Here is a 12,973-nt window from a genome sequence, read left to right as displayed (position 1 = left end):
CAAGTAAACCTATACCCTGCACAACATATCTCTGCCCTGGGCACCTTTAAAATTAGGTAATAAACAATAATTAAAGTGTCTCGCCATTTCGTAGGCATCATAAGGAGACTGTTAATATTCCATTAAATATGAAATTGACCGTAATCATTACAATGACATATTAAATTTTCAATCAAATCGGTTATGTCAATCCTAGGAAAAAAATAATTTCATTTCTTTGTAACTTATTTTATTTTTTCCATCAAAAACCAATAGGTTGAGATCTGATACTTTTAGGGTCACAGTATTTTAATTAGGGCTGTGCGAGTTCTCCAAGTCTCGAAAAAAGTTTGGGTTCGTATCGGATCGGGTTTTTTTACGAATCCGGAATGATCGGTAAAACAGAATTTTTTCAGAAACCTGAACCGTGGGTGACCTAACTTACCTAAAATTTATGATATTGGATAAATACTTAATACTAAATACTTATATTGAATCGTGTATCTAAATAGCATCAATATTTTCAGTAAAAAGTACATCATCTTTCATCGGGAGATCTGGGAATCCCGAAAATTTCGACAAAACTGATACTTTCATGAACCCCGAGATTTTCGGGACCGTGACGCGGAACTAATAGATTTTTCCCGACCCAAAGAATTCTAGCACCAGTAAAGCCTTAATTTTAATAGTACACGTATGCACATTAATTCTGCGACAGCTAATTAAAGGCATTTTTAAGACCGAAGCACATAAAACTTCGGAAGCCATAAGCGGAACGCAAAAGCCATAGCGCATGCGCTATGGTCTCTGTGTTACGTTCCGAGTCGATTCTGATTCGCCGCGTGATTTAAATCGTTCTCCTGACTTACGTAGTTGGTATATGTAAATCTCGGGAATCCGCTGATCAGCTCCTCAGATCTTCTCGTTCAACTCGCCTACAATTCTGAAAGTTCGTTAGGTAGGGCTCGTGCCAACCATCACTATGCGTGATTGAAATAATTAATTATGACAACACTTGGGTTAATTACACATTTATTAACGGTCTTCTTCCAGTTCTCGATGGTAGGTTTACAATCGTGGTACAGATTGGTGTTAATCACTATCACAGTGACAAACTGTTACAAGTCTCGAAGGTTCTGGATGACTTATATTGATTTTATTCTAGGATTTAGGTAGAGATCTGATCTGTTCTCTATGATGTCTGAAGTTCTTCTGATTTATTCTATTTTCTAGAGAGGTTGAATTAGAGGAAAAGTAGGAGGAGTTCAAAAGGAGTCGCGGTTTCTCGCGGGTCTCGGATGATTGGTCAAAGATGATGAAATAATTGAGGGTAGGATTTCTGATTCGTGCATGAGATCTCGGTGGTGGATTAGCGCGAGGTAGTTGGTTTAGAGAAGCAAGCGGCGAATCGCTGATTGGTCTTGTTATTGTTAAAATAAGGGCGCTATCCTGGATTCTGGGAATAGGGGTTTCTTTATTTGTGAATTATCCGTGATTTCTCTTCCCATGTTTCCGGTGTTTAGTCTACTCGATTATCTTAATTACTGCAGGTGTTTATTACTTTGGGTTATTACGGTTGAGATCGTAAATCAAAGGTTTTATGTGAAAGCTAATGTTGAAAGGTATAACGGTTACATGGGAAAAAATATACATATCATGTATGTTATGAATATGACTGATAAAATAACGGTTAATCTAGCGTATGAGAATGATCGATATAAGAATTTGGACGTTATGATGGTAACTATGTGTGTTAGTATTAATCTACGACTATCGGTAAGAGCACGTAAGGCTCTCGTATGGTAACTGCACGCTGGTCAGGTAGGGCGCAGGGAGGGCGCCGCCGTGGATACCGGCTGGCACGTAACACCGTGACGCGGAACTAATAGATTTTTCCCGACCCAAAGAATTCTAGCACCAGTAAAGCCTTAATTTTAATAGTACACGTATGCACATTAATTCTGCGACAGCTAATCAAAGGCATTTTTAAGACCGAAGCACATAAAACTCCGGAAGCCATAAGCGGAACGCAAAAGCCATAGCGCATGCGCTGTGGTCTCTGCATTCTGCACATGGCGTCTGGATTTTCACCCCACACAAAAATCCATAGGGATATCACGTGGCATAACACTAGACCAACGCTAAGCGGGTAGAAATTAAGCAACAAGTGATATTGGTAATTTCGCTAGGAAATAAATTAATATCAACACAAAAGTAAATACTATTGCTACGTATAAATAAATGTATTTTAGGTAAAAACTCTTCACTCACATACGATTCGATTCAATTATAAGCGCTCATCCCCATATGGCCGTTATTTGATCGATTTACAATATTTTTAGGCAATGTTAGATTAGTAAAAAGATATTTTTCGCAATATAGCTTCATCAAAATGCGCCTTAACAGTAATTGAAGACCTGATTTGTTTCGAAGCCGCAGAAAAATAATTACTGCCATACGAGCCTTCGGAGCGGGATGTGAGAAGGAGCCATATCTCCTGAATATACGCCTGAGTACTAATCGTAACGAGGACGTGGTACGCACAGGATTTCCGCTCCGAGTAAAGAGTTGGCAGCCTGCAGTTATATTAAGCAGCGAAGCCTGCAGATGTTAGGTATGTATTGATAGCGTTTATGCGAGCCTCAGCCTCAGTGACTCAGCCCTGGATAACTGGGAATCTTACGACATACTTGAACCGGTGCCCGCCTCTCTCTACGCAACTCCTATCGTCCCAATACTGAAGAAGGATGGAGATGTCCGCATCTGTGGCGATTACAGTGTCACCATTAATCCTTAACTCATCATCAACGACTGCCACATGCCTACTACAGACGAAATGTTCATGGATCTGGCGGGTTGTATCTGTTTCGCCCGCATCGACTGTTCTTGGGCCTACATTCACATGCCTGTCGATGAGGCTACGGCGGACCTTCTTACCATCAACACGCCCCGCGGATTGTATAGGGTAAAACGTATGTTATTTGGTATAGCTGCTGCGCCAGCTATTTGGCAGGAAAGAATGAATTTCCTTTTCCGCTCTATAAAAGGCGTTTGCGTCTTCCAGGATGATTTGAGGTTGGCTGCCAAAACTCTCCCCGAGTTAATTGCTCTAATTCATGTAGTGTTAAAAATTTTCGATGAGCACAACATTAAAATTAATCTACGTAAATGTTCCTTCTGCGACTTGGAAATTTGTTTTTGCGGTCACGTCATTAATGCTCAAGGTATACACAAAGATCCTGCCAAATTCGAGGCAGTCACTGATATGCCCCAACCTCAAAACATCTCTGAATTGCGTACATTTATCGGCATGGTGATGTATTATAATCGCTTCATCAAAAATGCAAGTACTGTACTAGCTCCGTTATACAATCTGTTGAAAGAAAACTCTAATTTCTCTTGGACAAAAGAATGTCAAGATGCTTTCGAATCCATCAAACTTGCCTTTACTAAAGATACTTGCTTGACATTCTTTGACCCAAAGAAACCGCTTATTCTTGCGACCGATGCAAGTCCAGTCGGGGTCGGTGCTGTCATTTCCCATAGCTTCGAGGATGGTACCGAAAGGCCTATTCAATTCGCTTCTCAAAAATTAAACAAAGTTCAGCAAAAGTACAGCCAAATCGATCGTGAAGCCTATGCCATTGTTTTCGGTGTTAAAAAATTTTATCAGTACCTATACGGTCACAAATTTACTCTCATTTGCGACAACCGTCCTCTTGTACAAATCTTCAGCCCAGATAAACCCCTACCAGCTTACAGCGCCATGCGCATGCAACATTATGCTATTTTCGTACGCGGGTTTTTCTACGATATCAAGTATCGCAGGTCGGAATCTAACAGTAATGCTGACTGCCTTTCGAGACTACCTCTAGCTATGGAGGGTGACACGCCTCACACCTTAGATGTTATAGAAGTCTATCACGCGCAGACCCTACATATAATGTCTGTTGACGTCTTCGATATGCGAGAACTTGTAAAAAATGATGCGAAAATTCAATCGGTCATCGAAAATTTGCGTGCTGGTAAAAATTTATCTCCTAAAGACACCTGGAATGTCGACCCCAGAGAATTCTCTGTTGAAGATAATCTTTTATTCAAGTCCGATAGAATTGTCATTCCAAAAAAGCTCCAACAGAGAATTCTTGAGGAACTGCACGTCGGCCATTTCGGCATCGTGAAAATGAAAAGTTTAGCGCGAGGCCATTGCTGGTGGTCCAATATTGACAAAGATATCGAGAACTTGGTTCAATCTTGCGAGTCTTGTTTGCGCAACCGAAATAACCCAGCAAAAGTGCCTATTCATTTGTGGGAACCTGCCACCAGACCATTTGAGCGAATACATATTGATTTTGCAGGCCCCTTCATGGGCGTAATCCTGTTCATTCTTGTAGATGCCTACTCCAAATGGCCAGAAATCCGCGTTGTCAAAAACATGTTAGCCTCAACTACCATAGATGTTTGTACCGATATTTTTGCTCAATTCGGCTTTCCGGAAGTACTCGTTTCTGACAACGGCGGCACTTACATTTCTTCAGAATTCGAATCATTCCTAAAACTACACGGTATTGCTCATAAATTCTCTGCACCCCACCATCCCGCCTCAAATGGTCAGGCTGAAAGGTTCGTTCAAATGATCAAATTTGCTTTAAAAAAAGTCGACAATAAAAAGAATGTGAATGCTAGTCTAAGGAAAATATTAATCCAATACAGAAACACACCGCATAGCACTACCGGTAAAACTCCAGCAGAACTATTTTTAGGGCGTAAGATAAGATGTAAACTGGATTTGTTGAAGCCAGTAGTAGCCAAAGAACAAGCTACCAATGTAAAAGCTTGTAAATTTTCTATAAATCAAAGAGTACTAGTCCGTAATTACACTAAAAATAATAAATGGGTCTTCGGTAGGATTCTAGAACACAGGGGCAATCTGTTATTCAAAATTAAATTAGACGACGGAAGAATCTGGATTAGGCATGCTAATCAAATCTCTGCTATAAAAGGTACCTTGAAACAATGTAATGACTACGACTACTTCGTACCTGTATCGGAGCACGTTTCTCTGTATGAATCTAACAATGCCTCCGCAAGCGTGCCCACGACAAACCCAACTATTGTAATTAACGAGCGAGATGCTTCATCTGATGATGCAAGCAATTCTAGACCTAAGCGTAAAACCAAAGGCCCTACCCGCTTCCCGGATTCTGAAAATTACTTTGGTGATAAAAGCTCCTAAAGCTTTCCTTTCTCACAGGGGAAAGTGTTAGGTATGTATTGATAGCGTTTATGCGAGTGGGAGCGAATTCGCACGTATGTGTGTGTGTAAGTATGTGTGGGCCGGAGCGTGCGGGCAGCGCGGCAACGCGAGCGCGGGGAGACGGAAAATGGCTATCGTGCTCGCCACTACTTGTACCTAGAGTGGAAGTTACATCAGAATAAATCTATGACATCTATGAGATTCGCGATTTGATATATATATCCTCCTCTCCTGCATCGGCCATATTTTGCACATACATAACAGCAGAAACCCGTTGTAATTCACGAGGCTGAAGTTAGTATCCTTAAGGGCGTTGCCTATGCCTCGACGAGCGCGCGCGAACAGAGACTCACGATTTTCCTTCTCATTTCCTCATTTTTGAAGATAATTGGGCTCTTGGGAGGTCATTTTGAAGATAAAGAATAGATCTGTACCGCCTCTCTTGCCGAATTTTCGATTTCGCTTTCAGATTTGCGAAAAACGTACTTGAAAGTACGTTATCTTTGAAGTGAAACACAGCGGACAGTGAATTTTTCTTCGCAATTCGGCGAAAAAGGCGACACAGATCTATTCTTTATCTTCAAAATGCCTCCCTAAGAACCTGAGTATCTTCAAAAATGAGGAAATGAGAAGGAAAATCACGAAGCATAAAACAGCAAATCTTTCGCGTCAAAGGCGGGCGGCTGCTAGCGCCACGACTGCGTTGGCGGGCGACCATGCGAATTACAGGCGAGGAGAGTAGACTCAAACCCCGACACTACAATTCCCATCGTTCGAATTCTGGACGCTCGGCAGGCGGATAGTGTGCCGTGCTTTTATTTTTGCTTGTGTTTTTCTACCGTGTTTTTTATTATTTGGAGTCAGTATTTATTCCCGCGATGGCTAAGAAGAGAAGGAACCTGTATGTATAGTCGAAGCTTCTTCATAGGCGAAGTTGCCTCGTAGTTTTGAATTGAACCTTTTTTATTAGTGTGAAGGATAGAGGTTGAGGTTTTCTTGAATAAAAAACTCTCGCGTTTGAGCCATCGAATTATGAATGTTTATTGGCTCTTGTGGGAAAAGCCTTGCGGCATAAAAACCCACGATGTATGAACGTGTATCTATTTGTAAACGTATAAAAGCATGTGTCGATTGTGTATATGAATGTGTATATGCCGGTTACAACCCGTTTGGCTCATGCCACCGCGATCTCGAGTGCGTTTCGTACTGCGATTTTTGTTTTATTCGATTCGATCGAATTTCGTATGATTTGCATTTGCCTTACTCCGAGGAGCGAACCTATATGAGAGTATGATTGGTGTTGGTAGTACACCAAGAGCGCTCGGGCCCGTTGTATGATGAAGGGGTGCAAGACCCTTGGTATGCGTGTATGGGCACTCGGTCCCGTGTAGAATGAGAGACACTCGGGCCGTACTCATCTACCTTACTCCGTAGAGCGAACGTATACGAGAGTATATTTGGGCCTCTCGTCTTTTGGTCGTGGTACGAGAGAACGCACGGCGTCACTCACGATCGTCACTAGACGGACGACTTAACTTGACTGTTTTTAAAAAATGCGTGATGCGCGCTCGCCTCCTCATCTACGCGAGATTTGGCATCCCTGCGGAGACGAATCGTTCGAGCGCGGCTCGCACGGAGATCGCAATGACACGGGCGCAAAACGACGCTCAGGCACTGAACACTGTCTTTGAAGAAGGAGAAACGACTCGACGTAAAGATTTTGGCAAATTTCAGGAAAAAATTAGGTAAATCGAATTATTTATATGATTGATGTCGCATCCTCTCCGACTTCGAGATTCAATCACTTGAGTACGAACAATCGCAGGGCTTTAATCTAAGAAGGTACTGTCAAGAGCCGATATTGCTGTTCATGATAGCAGTATAAATTCATTCTCAAGTTTTTTATACATACGAAAATATAAACTAGAGTGCATTGTGACGTGTGGTACTAGCCCGGTTTGCATTAGTCGCTAAAATATGTCATCAATTTGTTACGTGTTCAGGTTAAATGATCGAAATCACTATTCGGCAATTTGCATTAGTGTTTACACTTTGTCGATCATAAGGAATATTCTCATCACTCATTGTGACTGCCTAAATACCCAAGGTAAAATTACAATGTACCTGGCAGAACTTTCCATACGAAGTAAATACGGCGCCTACGTATAGGCAACTAAAATACGCGCGTTTTGTTTTTAGAAATAAACTTGACGTAATTCTGGGGTAATTATACACGCATACTAGGGTGGGCCAAAAAAATCGACTGTTTTTTTTTTCACTTGGTACTCCGAAAACTTGGTTGGTAGAGACCTCAAAAACATTCTCTCCAAGTGTGAGCTCTTAATTTTAATAGGAAGGTCCTCCGCCTCGCAGTTTTCTGTTTTTTTCTTATGGTGAGGAAGAAAAATACATATCTCGGTATCTACTATTTATAAAAAAAAAATGTATACCATATTTTCGTAGGAAATTGAATTCTCTATAAAAAAGGTCTCTTACAATTTTTTTGCATACCTCACTGTTCAGAAGATATTCACCGTCAAACTTCAATGCACACTATTTTTAACAGTGGCGTTAGTTGCAGAAGCCAAACAGACGAACCGATAGGATTTAAAACAAAAATCCTCTCTGGCAAAACATTTTATGTATAATTTGTGAAAAAAAGTTCTAAAATGTTCTCTGAACAAACGCCTTAAAAATAATTAAGAGCATGATTGGGATTTCAAAGTATTAAAAAAAAAATTTGTAAAAATACTAAAAAAAATTATAAATTACGAAAAGTTTTTAAAACGGAGAACTTCTATAGTAGTTACTTCGACGACAGAAATTGAAATTTGTACAAATTTTCCCGAAACTCACGAATTAAATTGAAATTGGTTGAATTATTAACAAAAAACTGTTAAAAATAGTGTGCATTGAAGTTTGACAGTGAATATCTTCTGAACAGTGAGGTATACAAAAGAATTGTAAGAGACCTTTTTTGTAGAGAATTCAATTTCCTACGAAAATATGATATGTGTTTTTATTTTTATAAATAGCAGATACCGAGATATGTATTTTTCTTCCTCACCATAAGAAAAAAATAGAAAACTGCGAGGCGGAGGACCTTCCTATTAAAATTAAGAGCTCATACTTGGAGAGAATGTTTTTGAGGTCTCTACCAACCAAGTTTTCGGAGTACCAAGTGAAAAAAAAAATAGTCGATTTTTTTGGCCCACCCTAATGCATACATTACCTACAAAACAGCCACCTACAAAACTGTCATCAAATCAGATACTACTGCCAAGTATAATTTACTTAGAAACTAATGATGATTTTGATATACTATAACTAATGATGACAAAAAAAAAAATTGAAATCAAAATTGAAATTGGCTAGCCGCGTCACCCGGGGAGAGGAGCTCTCCGGCGACAGCTCGGCTGCTCCGTCTCACTTGTACATTCCCAATTTTACAATGATTTTTAAGGAGCTAAGATTTCCAAATATGAGTCTGTTTTGTTTTATTACGGTTTAGTGAATTTCAGACAATTCGAAAATTGCGAAATAACGGTTCTTCCTCGACTAACTTCAATATGATTGTAATTCTAAATTTAGAATACATATTCACGTCTTCGGACTTCAAATGATTTTCAAATTTTCTGATTTGAGATGCAAGTCTTAGTTAACGTTCGTTTGTTGCATATTAAATTATTTTGTGAGTTGATACTTGCATCAAGTTCCTTTGTTATATCAAAAGTTACCATTTTTTTGGTTTCTATGAACGGTTTTTGTACCTGGTCATTAAATTTACCGGTGAAAGGTAAATAAAAAATTATAAATTTCGAGTGTCCGTACGGTGGTTGAATTTTTTCATGCCTTTTAAAATTCGCGTCAATGTTCGTGAGTATTGACTGCAAAACGTTCTGAAGTGCTTCAATAATTTTTTTTATACTTCTATCCCAACGAGTTTGCAAATTGAAATTCCGGAAGGCACAAAATTGAACAATATATTTCAAACAATCAGCCTGTAATCGTTCATAAAGAAATAATATTCACATTAAATTATATCAAACTACTGTTCAACTACTTGTAAGTAGATAAGCAAGGCGGGTTCTACACGCAGATTCCTGTTACCGACACTTACCGACCGAGCCGCTCCGCGCAGCCCACCAAGCCGACCAGTCCGCCTATACATTCTCCCCAGACTCAAACCCTTTTTCGCTCCGCGCAGCCCAGACTCAAACCCTTTCCCGCGATGACGTCACAGGCTGTGGTGCTCACCTGCCAACGGTAGAGGGCGCAGCGGGGGGCGAGAACTTTTTTACCGTCCCGCATCTCCCACGATAGGACTGCTGATGTGTAACATGAACCACTCCGAATTCCTTTCCCACGGTAGGACTGCTGATGTGTAACATCAACCACCTCACATTCCTTTCCCACCTTATCAACCACCTCACATTCCTTTCCCACCTTATCAACCACGTGACATTCCAAAATTAATGGTTCCGAGAATTGTTTGTCTCAACGTCGCACCGAAATCCTTTGACCGCATGCCGCTCGCCGTCGAAACTTGTCGAACGCATTGTTTTGTCTAACCACCTTATCAACCACGTGACATTCCAAAATTAATGGTTCCGAGAATTTGCTGATGTGTAACATGAACCACCCCACATTCCTTTCCCACGGTAGGACTGCTGATGTGTAACATCAACCACCTCACATTCCTTTCCCACCTTATCAGCCGCGTGGCATTCCAAAATTAATAGTTCCGAGAATTGTTTGTCCCAACGTCGCACCGCAATCCTTTGACCGCGTGCCGCTCACCGTCAAGTCGAAACTTGTCAGGTGCGCGCGCATACGTATTTGATATCAGTCCCGTGACATTCCTTACCCTCCATCAAATTATGTGGTGGGGGAACGTTATAAAAGCGAAAAGTGAAAAGTTCATCGTCAGTCTGAAGCTGTTCTTCTTGCAAATGAGAAGTGCTCTGGAACAACGTGAGTTGAAGAAACGATTAGAACTGCTCCTCAAGAATATCAGAGAAGTAAAACATCTCCTGAAAATCAGATCCGACCTCAATCGACTGACAAGAGATTTCGAGCACCTACAACTGGGCCGTAACGACAATGGACTTCTCAAAACTGAACGAAATCGCGCGGCTGGAGACGTTTCTGCCGTTGAAAAAAGTTTCGGATCTTGAAGCCTACTTCGAATACAGAGTCAGCGGTGTTCGTCGAGTCAAAACGAAATTTGGAGACAAAATCGTTCCGGACTTAGATGACGCTTTCACGATTTTTCTGCCCAACGGACTGAACAAAGCCCTCCACGAAAACGAAGATTTGTACCAGAAGGTGACAGCAGCCAGTAAGGAGATACGGTTGCATATACGCTATCTTGGCGGACCCTACAGTCAACTCGAATTTGTATACGTATAATATTCAAACAATGTTCTGTGTAAGTCTTACGTTTAATAAACAAAAAAGATTGAAATTATGAATATTTTTTCATTTATCCATCCTGTATACCTTTAATCCTACGTACGTTTTGTATCTAGAATTAAGTCTCAAAATCTAAGAAAATGTCCGAACACCACTAAGCAACGACGGAGGGTTTCGAGCTGCAACTCTACGATGAGTATTTGGACGGGTTCAGACCGGAGTGCAAGGTCGGCCGATAGCCGCGGTACAGAGCCTGCGGTGTTGGGTTACTATCGCTCTAGGAATGCAAAACTCGGTTTGAGTACAGCTCGGTCAAGGATGGAGAGCAAGGTCGAATCTTACATAAGCTTCTGAAAAAAATTCTCTCTTAAGAGCTAAGGTGAAGGTATAAAATTATTTCATGAATATTCTTTAAAAGTTTTATTGAGTACAATTTTTAGAGTACGGTTGACAATTACTTCACAAAAAATAGTACAATAATTCTATTCAACAGTGTCATGACCAGGGTGATATATTCGCCAGGAATGCGGGACCGTTCTTGTAGACGCTTCTGCGCAGTAACACAAATCGTGATCGCCATCCGGACAGTACGATGATTTTGTAGCCAATTCTGGAGTATGCAAACGTTTCGTGCTGCATAGATTGCGTTGGGTATTGTGTGAAGGTCGCATCTCAGAGCTGAAGTTTTTTGCAGGGTTTCAAGCGACGGGCAGTCAAAGTCCAACATATCGATGATTTCAACTTTCGGAACGATTTTGAGCAACCAATCTCGTTTTTCTTCTCCTTTTACGTACACGGTTTGAGCTTTGCACAGCCTGTCTTGAATGGTCCGCTCAACTTCCTCAAAAGGTACGGTTCCACAGCTCCAACGTAAGCCGTGAAAATCGCGTTCTAACCAAGAATTTTGGCTTTTATATTTGACGTCCAGTAAATTCCATTTGTAAGGTGGTTTGAAGAAAAACACTGAAGGAGATGCTTCCGAGTAGATTGAAATTACAGCCAATTCTTTTAACGTGAAGGTGTTGTTGAGAGGTCTACGAAAGCCTTGTATGTCAACGATGAGCTCCATCTTTGAACTGTGCGAGATGGTGGAAACGGGTCAGCTTTTATACCAACTTTTTCACCCCACCACTGAGCGGGTTGTATTCGACAATACGATCGTGAACGATCAAGCAGTACGCCGATGTTTCAGCGGGAAAGTTGGCTTTAGCTTCAAATTCAAGACGGATGTCGACGGGTCCGTACTTCAAAGATTCGTTTTGTTTCGAACAGTCGATAACGAATAAGGGGACGTCTCGAAGGAATTCACTCTTTGTCAGCAACGGCTCGGGGTTCTTGTCGTAGTAGGTAGCTTGGAAGTTTGCGTACATCTCGTACAGGAGCGCGTAGAGATTACGACTCATGTTGAGGTTCAGGTTACCGTACGGATGAGATTGAGAGTTTAAGAATAGCTTGACGTCCGTGATATTGCAATGGTCGAAATGACTTGCGTTCTTGCCGGTCTTGTTCTTTCTACTTGTTTGGAAACTCAAAATGACGTACCGAGGTTTTTCAAGCTGAGTGGAAGTTTTCACAGTCCAAACGTGTTTCGATGTCGTGGGAAGTAAGGGATATTCGTACAATTCCCAACTGCGGAAGCTCATCGAAACAGGCGGATCTCTCTGAATGAAATTTAGTAGGTCAACTTTTTTCTGATCCGCGAGTTTCAAATACGGTATTAGCCATTCCACTGCATTGATCGTGATTTTGAATTCCTCCTCCTGAGTCTGCACGATTGCGTTGACGTCAGTTTTTGATCTCGTCAAAATTAATTCATGTTTAGCGTTGACAACGATCTTGCGGTAGTCTTCGGCGAAACCCAATATCATGCTGAGCGGTATCAGTACGTCAAAGTTACCATCGGCATCGGTTAATTTTTTCTTCTCTTCTACATCGAGCCATCCAGCGTTCTCCATCAGCCAAGTCTGACCAGGGTGCAGGGAAGCGTAACCCTTCATGAGACTTGTCAAGCCAACGTTCTTGCTTCTATCAACCTCAACTGCGTTAATTTCGTAGCGAATTTCTTCAAACAGATGACAGATGGCGTTGTTTACGAGCTGTGTGTTCACAGTAGCTGTACCATCAGGTTTGAGGAGTCGTCCGTGGATATGTACCGAACTTTTGCTGGGTAATATGCATAAATCCTGATGCTGAACGGTGATTCGAATTTCATCGCTGTTGTTGAAAGTTGACGAGGCGTAAGGTTTGTGAGCGTGAATCTCGTAATGCGCAACGGATTCGTCAAAGACGACTGGTGTTTGAATGCTCAAGATTTCCTCCTCC

The sequence above is a fragment of the Neodiprion fabricii genome, chromosome 3 (genome assembly GCF_021155785.1).
Source record: "Neodiprion fabricii isolate iyNeoFabr1 chromosome 3, iyNeoFabr1.1, whole genome shotgun sequence".
NCBI lineage: Eukaryota > Metazoa > Arthropoda > Insecta > Hymenoptera > Diprionidae > Neodiprion > Neodiprion fabricii.
The sequence above is the reverse complement of the archived record's forward strand: the minus strand, read 5'-3'. Positions refer to the sequence as shown.